A 13049-nucleotide genomic window follows, 5' to 3' on the forward strand; every position below is an offset into this window, starting at 1 on the left:
GATAGATAGATAGATAGGATAGATAGATAGATAGATAGATAGATAATAGATAGATAGATGATAGATAGATAGAAGATAGATAGATAGATAGAGATAGATAGATAGATAGATAGATAGATAGATAGATAGATAGATAGATAGATAGATAGATAGATAGATAGATAGATAGATAGATAGATAGATAGATAGATAGATAGATAGATAGATTAGATAGATAGATAGATAGATAGATAGATAGATAGATAGATAGATAGATAGATAGATAGATAGATAGATAGATAGATAGAATAGATAGATAGATAGATAGATAGATAGATAGATAGATAGATAGATAGATAGATAGATAGATAGATAGATAGATAGATAGATAGATAGATAGATAGATAGATAGATAGATAGATAGATAGATAGATAGATAGATAGATAGATAGATAGATAGATAGATAGATAGATAGATAGATGATAGATAGATAGGATATGATAGATAGATAGATAGATAGATAGATGATAGATAGATAGATAGATTAGATAGATAGATAGATAATTCTTTAGATTGAAGTGCTTACTAACTCAATTACTTTCTTTATAATATTTTTGCCATGTTAGCTATTTTTCTCAAGTGTTGCTTTCTAAGTTGTTAAAATTTTAAAATCATTTCATTTTCTAATAGCTCATATTTAAGTTAATATTTAATGTTTTAGTAAAATTTAAATCATAATTATAAATATAGGCGAATTTATTAATTCACTTTTATTTTAATTAGTATAAATCAAATACAAAGAAATAATTTATGACACCATACATACATACATATATATATATATATATATATATATATATATATTAATTAGTATTAGTAGATGTGAGTTAAGGAAGTATTAATGGCATCATTAAATATATTGAATTAATTTAAAAATATTAATTTTTCATTCTAAGAAATATTTCAATTATTGAAATAGTAGATATAAGAATAAAACTATGATGATGTTAATTAATCATTGATAAACCAACATCACAAAAAAAGTTGATATAAGGATTAGATTAAGAAAAAGAGAAATGTTAGCAAAACACTATTTTAATTAAACACACTTTTTAATACATTTTTTTGCGGTGACTTATTATTTTAAAAATTAACATATTTATCTCGTTTCTATTAAAAATATGTATTGATTTTTTAAGAGTTAAATAAATCAGTCACATTAAGTGTGTTTGAGAGTATGTTTTAGAAAAAAAGTGTATTAATGCATAATTGATGTTTTTTTTTTTTCTAAATATAAGGTTGCAACCTACACACCTTTTTTTTTTTTATCTTAAACAAGTACAAAAGATAAAAACAAAAAAACAACTCAAAAAAACAAAAGCAAACATTTTTTTTTGAAAGATCAATTATCCATTGATAAAATGATGAGTTACAGATAGCATGGCTTGAGCTCTGAGAATGCAAGCAAAACTCAAAGAAGCAACAAGCCAAAAGACCAAACAAAATAGAGCTTAAATAAGAATTAAAACAACAACGGGAACGCAGTCCCAAGACCTGAAGCGTGAAACTGTTCACCGAATGGAACATCCGCCCTTTCTTCTAAAAGAAACCACCAAGGAGCAGGAATTTCACAGCCCTTGTTTGCTAGAGAGTCAGCTTCCGAGTTGCCTTCCCGATAGATGTGGCGATCTTCGAAACAATTGACTTCCTTTATCAAAAGGTCAATTTGATTAAGCTCATTGCTCAACTTCCATGGTCTATTGTCCCTTGAGAGGACCCATCCAATTGCAATTGTGGAATCACTTTCAATAATCACATTTTTGAAGAGGAATTGTTGACAGAAGAGCAACCCATGTAGGATTGCTTTGACCTCCGCTTCATAAGCCCATCCAAAGCCAATTCCAAGAGCAAAGTATCCCAAGCATTTCTTATTTGAGTCCCTAAGAACACCTCCGATTCCACTGGTTCCTGGGTTACCTTTCGAGGCTCTATCCACATTGCATTTAATCAAACCAATGTCGGGAGGTGACCAAGAAACCTGTCTAGGAATGGTAGGAGAAGAGGGCATTCTAATATCTGATAAATTCCTATTAATCTGGTCAGATTCGAATGGACAGTTTGGCCAAGCATTTTTTATCCACCAAGCTATCCGCATTCCAATCATATCTTCTACTGCTTTCATTTGAATCCCTTTTCCTCTAAACATTATACTGTTTCGTTCTAACCATACAGACCATACCACGGCAAAAGGAACGATAGACCAGATTTTGCTATCCATACCTGGTTTCAAATTGGACCATTCTTTGAGCATAGCAAGAAAAGGTGGTCTGTGTTCTCTTCTTCCAAATTGCAGAGACCGCAAACTTTATTCTCTTCTGATAATACACCTCTCTGCCATAGGTTAGCTTTTGTCGCAAGCTTGTTGTGGCATGCTTGCCAGGAAAGTAACCACACCTTCGGTGGAAGGAGTTTTCTGGTTTGCTCAGGTACCATGAACTCACCCTCTTCTTGAACATTGTTATCAGCCCAAGTACATAGATTTTTCACTGAAAAGAACCCATTAACACTACCACACCATATAAGATAATCTTTACCGTTTACTGCTGGAATTCTGGAATTAATCAGATTCATGAATTCAGAGTATGCTTCCAGCTCCCAACCCAGAAAATTCCTCCTAAAAGGGATGTCCCAATTCCATTTATCCCTTACAAAGAGCCCCACATCAGCCACATATGCATTCTTGTTTGAACAAATTGCAAAAAATCTGGGGAATTGCAATGAAAGTGCTTTGTCTCCAATCCACACATCCTGCCAGAATTTGGTATTGCCCCCATCACCAATTCCACACATCAAATGTTCTTTAAATCCCAGAGATAATAGCGATTCCTCCTTGAGAACAGCTCCAATGTCCTTAATGATTGCAGAGAGAGCACCACCCTCTTCTAATACAGAATGAAGAAGAAGTCTTTTGCCATCCCACTTATACTTCCCCGCAATAATCCTCCTCCATAGACAGTCCACCTCTGTACCGTATCTCCAAGCCCATTTTAGAAGCAAAGCTTTGTTCTTCCAAGCAAGGTGTCCTAAGCCAAGACCACCTTTGTCTCTAGCTTTACAAACTAGTTCCCAAGGAATCCATACCATTTTCCTGCCTCTATCTTCTTTCCCACATAAGAATGCTCTGAAAATTTTCTCCACTTCTGATATGACACCTTTAGGAGCTTTGAATAAACTCATCCAATACACTGGAATTGAATTTAGTGCAGCTTTTAAGATGACCAATCTTCCACTGAGAGATATGTATTTAGAATTATATGATCTCCCCTTTTTTCTCAATTTATCCAGCATTGGTTCCCAGAATGATAACCTCTTTGGATTGCCTCCTAAAGGTGCACCCAAGTAAGTGATCGGTAAAGACCCTACTGACCAACCGTATGTTTGAGCTGCTCTTACTATCTCTGCCTCATCCATGTTGCAACCAAGCAATACTGATTTATCCATGTTGAGTCTCAATCCCGAAGCAAACAAGAAGGCAAACACTGTATGGCAAAGAAGCTCCAATTGCTTGTCATTTTTCTCACAAAAGAGCAGCGTGTCATCCGCAAATTGAAGGTGATTCAGGGCCTCCGCACCTCCCATTCTTACTCCACTGAACAGGTTCAAGCCAGATCTGCCCACAAGTTGGTTAAGCATGCATGATAGTCCATTTGTGCATAAGTTGAATAAGAGGGGAGACAAGGGATCCCCCTGTCTCAGACCCTTTTCAATGTCAAAAAACTCAGAAGGTGATCCATTGGCCAATACAGCAAGTGATGCAGTCATTACACAACTCTTCATCCATAGGATCCACTTCTCTCCAAAGTTCATTTCTGCTAGTAAATCAAGGAGAAAATGCCATTCTATTGTATCATAAGCTTTGGCAAAGTCGAGCTTGAGAATGTAGCCTCCCTTGTCATTCTTGTTCAAATAATCAACTACCTCTGATGCAATAAGTATACAGTCAATTATCTGCCTACCCGAGGTGAAGGCAAATTGATTTTTCGGAAATTAACTTGGGCATCACCTTCTGTAGCCTTGCTGCCAAAACTTTGGATACCAGCTTGTAAACACTGCCTATTAGGCTAATAGGCCTGAAATCAGTCACCTCCCTTGGACATGGTTTTTTAGGGATCAGCGAGATAAATGCCGCGTTGAGACCCCTCACGAGCTTGCCATTTGCATGAAATTCTTCAAAAAATTTGAAGATGTCTCCTTTAATCAGTTTCCAGAAGTGTTTGAAAAAATTGAAGTTAAAACCGTCGGGTCCTGGTGCTTTATTACCCTCACAGTGTTTAATCACATCCCAAATCTCACTTTCAGAGAAACTCTCCTCCAACGCTGCTCTATCATTAGCTGTTACTTTAGCTAGATTAGTACACTTCACCTTTGGCTTGAGGACTTCTTCACGTGAGAAGAATGATTGAAAATGGTGTCGGACAACCTCTTTAATAGTAGCTGGATTGGTTATGTCAGTGCCATCCACTCTAAGCCTGGAGATTTGATTCCTTGCTCTTCTAGATTTGTTGACAAAGTGAAAGAAGGATGTGTTTTTATCACCCTCCTTCAACCATCTGACTCTCGACTTTTGAAGCCATTTAGATTCCTCTTTTCTATAGCCTTCCCATAGACCATTCAGCACCTGGCATCTCTTGTTTCTGAGCTCTTCTGACATGCCTTCATCCTCTAACATTTCCATAACAATTTGGAGTTCACTCTCCAAGGACTTGATCTTTTCTTCTGTCTGAGAACTAGAATGGCCTTTCCATCCCCTGATTTTTGTCTTTAGCTCTTTAAATTTATTTTGTAGAATAAAGCCTGACCATCCTTGAACTGCAGTAGAGTTCCACCACTCATTAATCAGTCTATCAAATTCTTTGTCAAGAAGCCAGCTGTTGTAGAAGACAAATGGTTTGGGACCCGAGTTATATTGCCCCAAGACTAGTAGTAGAGCTCTATGGTCGGAGAGACCCCAATTCTCCACTCTCTGAATAGCTTCATCAAAGAAGCCCCATGCTTCTTCATTTAGCAACCATCTGTCAATTCTGCTTCAAACCCCGCCATTTCTTGAACTGAACCATGTGTAGTCAGAATTTTGCAGTGGAAGATCAACCAAATTCCACTCATTTACAAAGGAGAAGAATGATGGATCGGTCCCTCCCAAACTACCGCTTCTATCTTCAATGTTCAGAGTGGCATTAAAGTCTCCGCCTAGTACCCAACCGCAATCCCAATTGCTGAAAATAGTTCCTAGCTCCATAAACCACAACACCCTTTCTGCTTCAGAGTTGGGGCCGTATATGTTTCCAAATGCAAAATTGACATTTAAGCAATTGTCTTTGGCAATAATAACCAAATACCTTTCTCCTTTGAAACTTTGGATTACCGAAAAGGAAGAAGCCTTCCACATGGTTAGCAAACCTCCGGCATAACCTCTTGCCGCTACTGCTTCACACTCATAATTCAGGGTCTTGGCGAAATTCAGAGCTAGTTTCTCTTTCTGTGAATCCAATTTTGTTTCCTGTAACATCACCAGTTCAGATTGAGCTCTCTTCACCATTTCCTTGATTGACCTCCTCTTCTCCGCTTTGCCCATTCCCCTGACGTTCCAAGATAGCCATTTTCTCTCCATGCTCGGGATCGGAAATTGGTAAGAAAGCTCCCAAATCACTTTCTAGAGATGCAATGGCTGATTCATCAGTTCCATCGAATTCCAAACCGACTACTTTGCCCAACAACCAGACTTTGGAGCTTCTCGTTAGATAGCGTCCAGTACCGCATCTCCCCTCAGATTTGGAAGAGCTTGCTTCCACTTGCTTAAACATTTGATAAAAAGAAAAATGAAAATTTAATAATTTATAGTCTAAGATAAATTACTTTCAAGAAAATAGTCTAAAATAAATTTATATCTTTTAATCAACAAAATATATTTTAAAAAAGACATATTTAAACCAAAAAGACACACAACAACTAAAAGTGAATATCCCCCGTGCATCGCACGGGTAAAAAGTACTAGTATTTTTACCCATGCGATGCACGAGGGATTCATTTATGTTATTGTGTGAATTTTTGTAAAGATAATTTATGGATTAATTTTTTTTAGATATTAAGAATCATAAATTTGTTTGTTTTTCTTGTGATGAATGTGTTTGTTTTTTTTATCGAAGAGAAAATATTTTATTTATTTGTGTTTTTTTTGTCTTTGTTTATGTAAATGTTGTATTGTTTAATTTTTTTAGATAAAAATTTGGTAGTTTATTTTAGAGATTTAAAGTAAGACATATGAACTAATAATAGAGACTGAGAAAATCCTTATTTATTTTTGCAATTGAAATAATTACATGCATTGAGAATTATGATTGTCATGACGAATTCCTTGAAATAAAAGAAAATAATAGCGATGAATAAACGTTAGTTTAGTGAGGTTTTTTTTGAATTAGTTTTATATCTGTATTATTTTAATTAATAAGGACATAGTATTTATTTTATGAATTCCTTGTGTAATTTTGAAAGAAAATCATATAGGTAGACTAAACTATAGAAGCCATTCGATGATCAGAATGTGGGATTAAAAATTCATAAAAGGTGTCTAGGCTAAATTCATCGTATATCTGTGGTTACTGACTATGTGAAGTGCACATTTTTGAATGAAAATTGTTACTAAGCTATATAGTGGAAGGGGAAAAGGTTTAGTGAAAAAGGATATTTTTTTCATTGATATAACTTTTATGGATTAATATCATTTATTAATTAATTAATAGGTTTTTGAATAAAAATAATTAAACATGTCTTATGAAATTTCCTAGCTCATATGAACTAAATAATAATAAACTCATTTACAAAAAAATTAAGGTAATCAATTAAAATTTTAAAACAATTAAAAATCATTTAATTTAACATTTCAATATTTGCAGGGTAAAGGATAGTTAGAGGTTATTTGTTGCATTGATATATATATATATATATATATATATATATATATATATATATATATATATATATATTTAATATTAAAACCACCACCTTTAACTTTTATGGATTCTTCCAAAAAAAAAAACTTTTATGCATTAATATTAATTTTTAGTAAATTAATAATTATTTAAAATAAAACTAATTGATTGTGCTCTATGAAATTCCCTAATTCATATGAACTAAATAATAATGAACTCATTTAAATAAAATAAGGATACAACATGATATTGACGGGAGGTCTCAAAAAATGTCAAATAAAATTTCAGAAGGTGTCTTATAATTCTCATGTTACAATTTCGCATATTTAAGAAAAAGCTATTAGAGTCCTTATTAGTTACTTCCTCCGTTTCTGATCTTTTGTTATTTAAGGTTATGCACATTGTTTAAGAGTGCAATCATTAATATATTTGTTGACATAAACACCCCTATTTAATGTTGAAAAAAAGTGAAGAAAGAGACTAATAGTTATTGGTTAAGAAACTTGTTATGGTTTTGATTGGTGAAGATAAGAGGTGGTATGTGAGATATGTTGTATTAAATGAGGGTATACAGGGAATAAATTGAGAAAAAATGCATAGGGTGTGTAAAACAACTAAAGTTTTAAAATTTAGGTCAAAACTTAAAACAACAAAAGATCAGGAACGGAGGGAGTATTATTAATGAAAACATTGATATTAATAATAATGGTTATTGGTTTTCCGATGAATAAAAAATAATAATGGTTATTGGATTCAATTTGGATTAAATGACACGGAAAGGAGATGATGACAACATTTATAAGAGTGATCACCCAAAATGTTTAACAGTCCAATAAGCTCTAACAAACTCAATTCCCAAACAGCAGTATTAATCTTCTAACAACGGTTTCAATTTATATCTGTTAAAATATAGATTAGGATTTCAATTTTTTATTTCAGTTTCAATATATTTCAAATTTCTAGGTTTCCATAAAGTCAGCCTTGTTTTCTTTTAAGAATTTCTAATAAATAACCACATAAATTTTTTTTTTTGGTACAACCACATAAAAGATTTAAAACAATCCTTTTTATCTTGTAACAAAAAAAAAATTAAAACAATCCCATTAGTTTTCCAGTAACACAATTAAAAATATAAATTAGGATTTCAATTTCTTACTTTAGTTTCAATTTTCCCTAAAACGGTTACCACAACCTTAAGGCTTAAACAACCATTAGAAGCACAAAGGAATGTTTTGTCTAAAAATTTCATGTCTAGTACCATTGCCATTTTAAAAATACAAAACCAAAATGACAACCAATTCAAACAATAATGTCAAAATAAAAAATATTGCATCAATGTATGAAACATTCAAGCACCAACGAATTGGGCCTTAGTGACCCTCACATAAAAATCATTGTGCATTACCCTGGACCAAAAGCCAATAAACCATCATAGGCCGCTCTATAAACCAAAGCTGGTTCACCACTGTTTGATCTTGGTTTTGAATTTTTGAGGTTCCAAGCTTATCTTTAAATTTATCTACACAATGCATAAACATAATAAGAACAAAATAAAATAAATGTAGCATATATCTTAAATAGTGTGCTATTTTGAAACATAACTAAGATTCTCTCTCTAATGCACTACTTATGTAAATTTGCATATCTTGAGAGCTAATTTAAGAGGACCAAGTATCAACACCACCAAGGTGTTTCATGGATTAGTAGCAAGAAAATGCATAGCTAGAGAAAAAAAAAAAAATATATATATATATATATATATATATGAAAATGGTTTATTTAATTTTGTTTGTTTTATTAGTTTTCCTGAATGGTGAAGAAAAAGTGAGTCATGCTTTGTGTACTGGCTGTTCATTTCCTTTAGGTACTTTATTACAATTGAAATTTTCATGTACTCTTAACTTTTAAAACAGGTCTTTCATTGTACTTCCTCCGTTCCTATTTATCTGTTCAGGAAGAGAAGGTTTACACAAATTAAGGAAAGCAATTAATTGTGTTGATTTTCATAAAAGTATTATTTATTTTCCTATATCACCCTTTAGAATGTATTTTATCTTTATTTATTTATTGTTTTTGTAAGGGCATTTCTTGGAAAAACATCAATTAATGTTGTCTTGAAACTCTAAATAGACAGATATATAGGAACAAAAAAATTTCTTCAAAGTGGACAGTTAATAAGGAATGAAGAGAGTAGTTTCAACAATAGTTTTCACAACATTCCTACTATTTATGAGTAATTATTATCTATCTATTATTTATGAGATTTATTCATAGCTATTAATCTTTTCTCTTCTAATTAACAAATGGTTTCATGAAATTAAAATCACCTTTCAACCGTTACAAAGTAACTACTATTATTTATGAGATGTATTCATAGCTATTCCTCTTCTAATTAAGTAATTAACTAATGGTTTCATAAAATTAAATTCACCTCTCAGCTGTTACAATTAGGCCCCGGTTGGAAAACAGCTTAATTAAGCGCTTATGGTCATAAGCGCTTATTCATAAGCTATTTTTAAAAATTTATTGAAATAAATTAAAAATAAGATGTATATAAGCATATGCTGTTTTTCATAAGCTATCCTGAGTAGCTTATGAAAATAAGCTGAAAATAGCTTTGCATAAGCCCTCCTAAACACTAACATAAGAGTTTATGCTGTCAGATAAGCTCAAATAAGCTCTTCCAAACTGGGTCTTAATCAATTTTAATGTCTCTCATCTGTTACAAATTAATCATTATTAATGCTTCTTCACACATTTCAAAGTAGTCACTTTAATGTATCTCAACTGTTACAAACTAATAACTTCTAATGTCTCAACCGTTACAAATTTAACACTTTTAATGTCTTCATCATCTATAGTTACTATATCTCTTACTCTTAAGACTCACCTTACAATATTATCTTAGCACTTCTAACTCAAAATACTATTTCATCAGGAAAATTTGTGCTACGAATTCCCTATAAATGTTACTTACACCTGAATTGCATAAGGCTCAATTCCTAGCTTTTGCTTCAATCAAATATGGTTCATTTCCACTGTGCACTCAATCTCGAACTTCATCGTCTGCCCAACAATAATAGCATTGAACCTGCATGGAAGAACAAACAAAACACTTCTTCAAGCAAGAATCGACATGCTATAGTCTCTTAAATTAAAGGAAGTATAATCGAATAAGAAATATTGAGAACCAATTGCTCACCAAATCAATTAAACAGATAACAAACACTACTCATTTACCAACAAAAGGTTCTCCAGACACCTACGTTATTGTGGTAGCTATCACTGATTGTTAATTTTTTGTGAAAGGCAGAGTAACTGCATGACAAAAACTTTGACACTGTTATGAATAAAGAGTAAGTAAGTATATAAGAGAGGAGAATAGAGGAACAAGAGATAGAGAATAGTGTGATGAGGATGCTCTGCTAGGTGCAGCCTCCCTTGTATTTATACTATTAGGTTTAGAGTGTTGAACAAGTATACATGTGGGCCTGACCCATGGACTCCTAACTCTGATGGACATCCAAATATTCATAACACTCCCCCTTGGATGACCATCCCTTAAGAATGTGCCTCATTAAAACCTTACTAGGAAAAACCCAGTGTGGGATAAAAACCTAGTGAAGGAAAAAGAGTACATCATTCTATAGTTCGTCTTTATACATTGCCTCATTAAAAACCCTACCATGAAAAACCCAATGAGAAAAACATGGTTAAGGAAAAAAGAGTACAATGCATTTTAATTGAGATCTTTGAGTCGACGAACTCTCATATTCTGCACAAGCTTTTCAAATGTTGTTGTTGGAAGAGTCTTCGTAAATAAGTCTGCCAAATTATCACTTGAACGAATTTGTTGGATGTCTATGTCACCGTTCTTTTGTAGATCATGAGTGAAGAAGAGCTTCGGTGATATTTGCTTTGTCTCATCTCCCTTGATGTATCCTTCTTTTGATTGAGCAGTGCATGTAGTATCATCTTCATATATATAGTTGTTGGCGGCATTTTTCCAGAGGACAAATCACCAATATCAAGTACGCATTGAATCACGAATCTCAGTCAAACGTATTCTCGTCTTGCCTCATGTAATGCTAATATTCCTGCATTGTCATTAACATTAATTATGACATAAGCAATCTCACATCTCATCATAAATATACATGAGTTGGTTGGGTCATTTTGTGACCGTCCTTAAGCAAATAATCATCAAGATTGCTTCAATCTAGTAATTTGTTCATTGTTGAGAACATGAATTGTGTGCTTTAGGCATCTTACAATCTTCAAGGAGTTTTATAGAGATATCAATCTCAAGTGAGCCATACAAATATGTTGTAACTCCAAGTATCCACCACGATTGTCACATGTGTCTTAAATATGACAACATTATTTCATTTTACTACAAAGACTCTTTAAGTCTTATCGTCTTTATACCTTTAGGGTATAGACATGAGGTCCAAAGACCCTTAAATTCAGCAAATGAATTGCTTCTTTCTATTTATGGCCAATCATACCCATTCATTTTCGGGTTCAAGATTCTCGCACATATTTCTAATATTGAGCGCTACTTCATCATGTCGACAATTCTTCATATTCTTGGTTTCTTGTTTTAACTTGTAGAGACATAATCATATGAGATCTCTTAAATAAATAATTACAGGTACCTGAACCTCTTCAGGAGGAATAAAAATTTTTGTAGTCTCTACACTTTTCAAGATAGTTTGCCTCCTCAACAAGACCATCATCCTTCTCTAGGATATATATTTTTGAACCAAGTTTTAGGTATGCCTTAACCTAATAATAATCACAAATTTTTCAACTGGGATATCAAGTTAGAGAAGGGTATTTGCAGCATATAAGGAATTTAATAATTCCTTTTAGGTCAGAGAATGCATCTTTTGAACTTCTAGTTCATAGTGCGAGTGTACATATGCATTCTTCACAAATTTTCAGAGCTGCTTAATTTCCTCTCCCCCTAATGCTGAGAAACAACAAGTAAGATATGAAATATCTATCGGTAATGGCTCAAATTGATTACATAATCTCAGCTTTCCTTGTGGTCTCACCTTAGTGCGTTGTGGTGGAGCAATTGAAAATATATAACGCACATTGAAAATTCTTAGATGAGAGATATTAGGTTCCTGACCATGAACCAATTACAATGGGGAGAATTCTAATGAACTGTTGGCTTGATGCGTGTCAATGCTGCTAATTGCAGTATCATATGTCCATAAATAAGGATATTTGTTCTCATATGTAATTGTCTAGCTATAAATATGAGGCATTTAATTAAACAAATCAGCTAGATAATTTGAATACGAACATGTGCAACTAGATATTCAAAATCATGTCATTTACCAACTTGATCAAGGTTGGAATTCTCACTCTATCAATATTGAGAGTTGATGACATATATTTGGTCATTTAGTCGATGCATCGATAAATTTATGAAATACTTAAATGACCCATAAAAAGAGTGAATACGTGCACATGTATCACATCTAATATACTCAAGAGTATGCGGGATTCAAACCCATATATTTTACCAATTATTAATTGGTAATGAGAACAAGATATAAGAATTCATTATATTGAAGAATCTTTAGGTTCTTCGATGGGTACTCATATGAATTCATATACTTTCGCATCATAAGACTCGGGATGGTCTAACCGGTCATGCATGCCAATCACATTCAATTCTTCCCATATATAGAACTTTATCATTCAAAATAATACTTCAATGTTTGAAGTAAAATTTTCTGGCATTTTAAATCCTTCAAGGATTTTGATATTTTCAACCCATAGTTTATCGTTACATCAATTAGATGTAAATAAAGTCCTTCAAGACTTTCAAATTAATAAGGAATATGTGTGCATGACAGTTGTGTCACAAGATGAGTATTACATCTCATAATTTCCTTTAACTCATATTCATCGCATGGGAAAACGCAATAGGTTTGACACCTTTACATGTCTGGATTACTACTGATCCGAGCAATATCTAGCAACAATGTTTATATATACTCTTTATATTTGTATACTTTGATATCAATTTAGGGGGTGATAAGAGGGGCAGAAAGCATGAGATC

This window comes from Lotus japonicus, chromosome 1 (assembly GCF_012489685.1).
Source record: "Lotus japonicus ecotype B-129 chromosome 1, LjGifu_v1.2".
In the NCBI taxonomy this organism is placed as follows: domain Eukaryota; kingdom Viridiplantae; phylum Streptophyta; class Magnoliopsida; order Fabales; family Fabaceae; genus Lotus; species Lotus japonicus.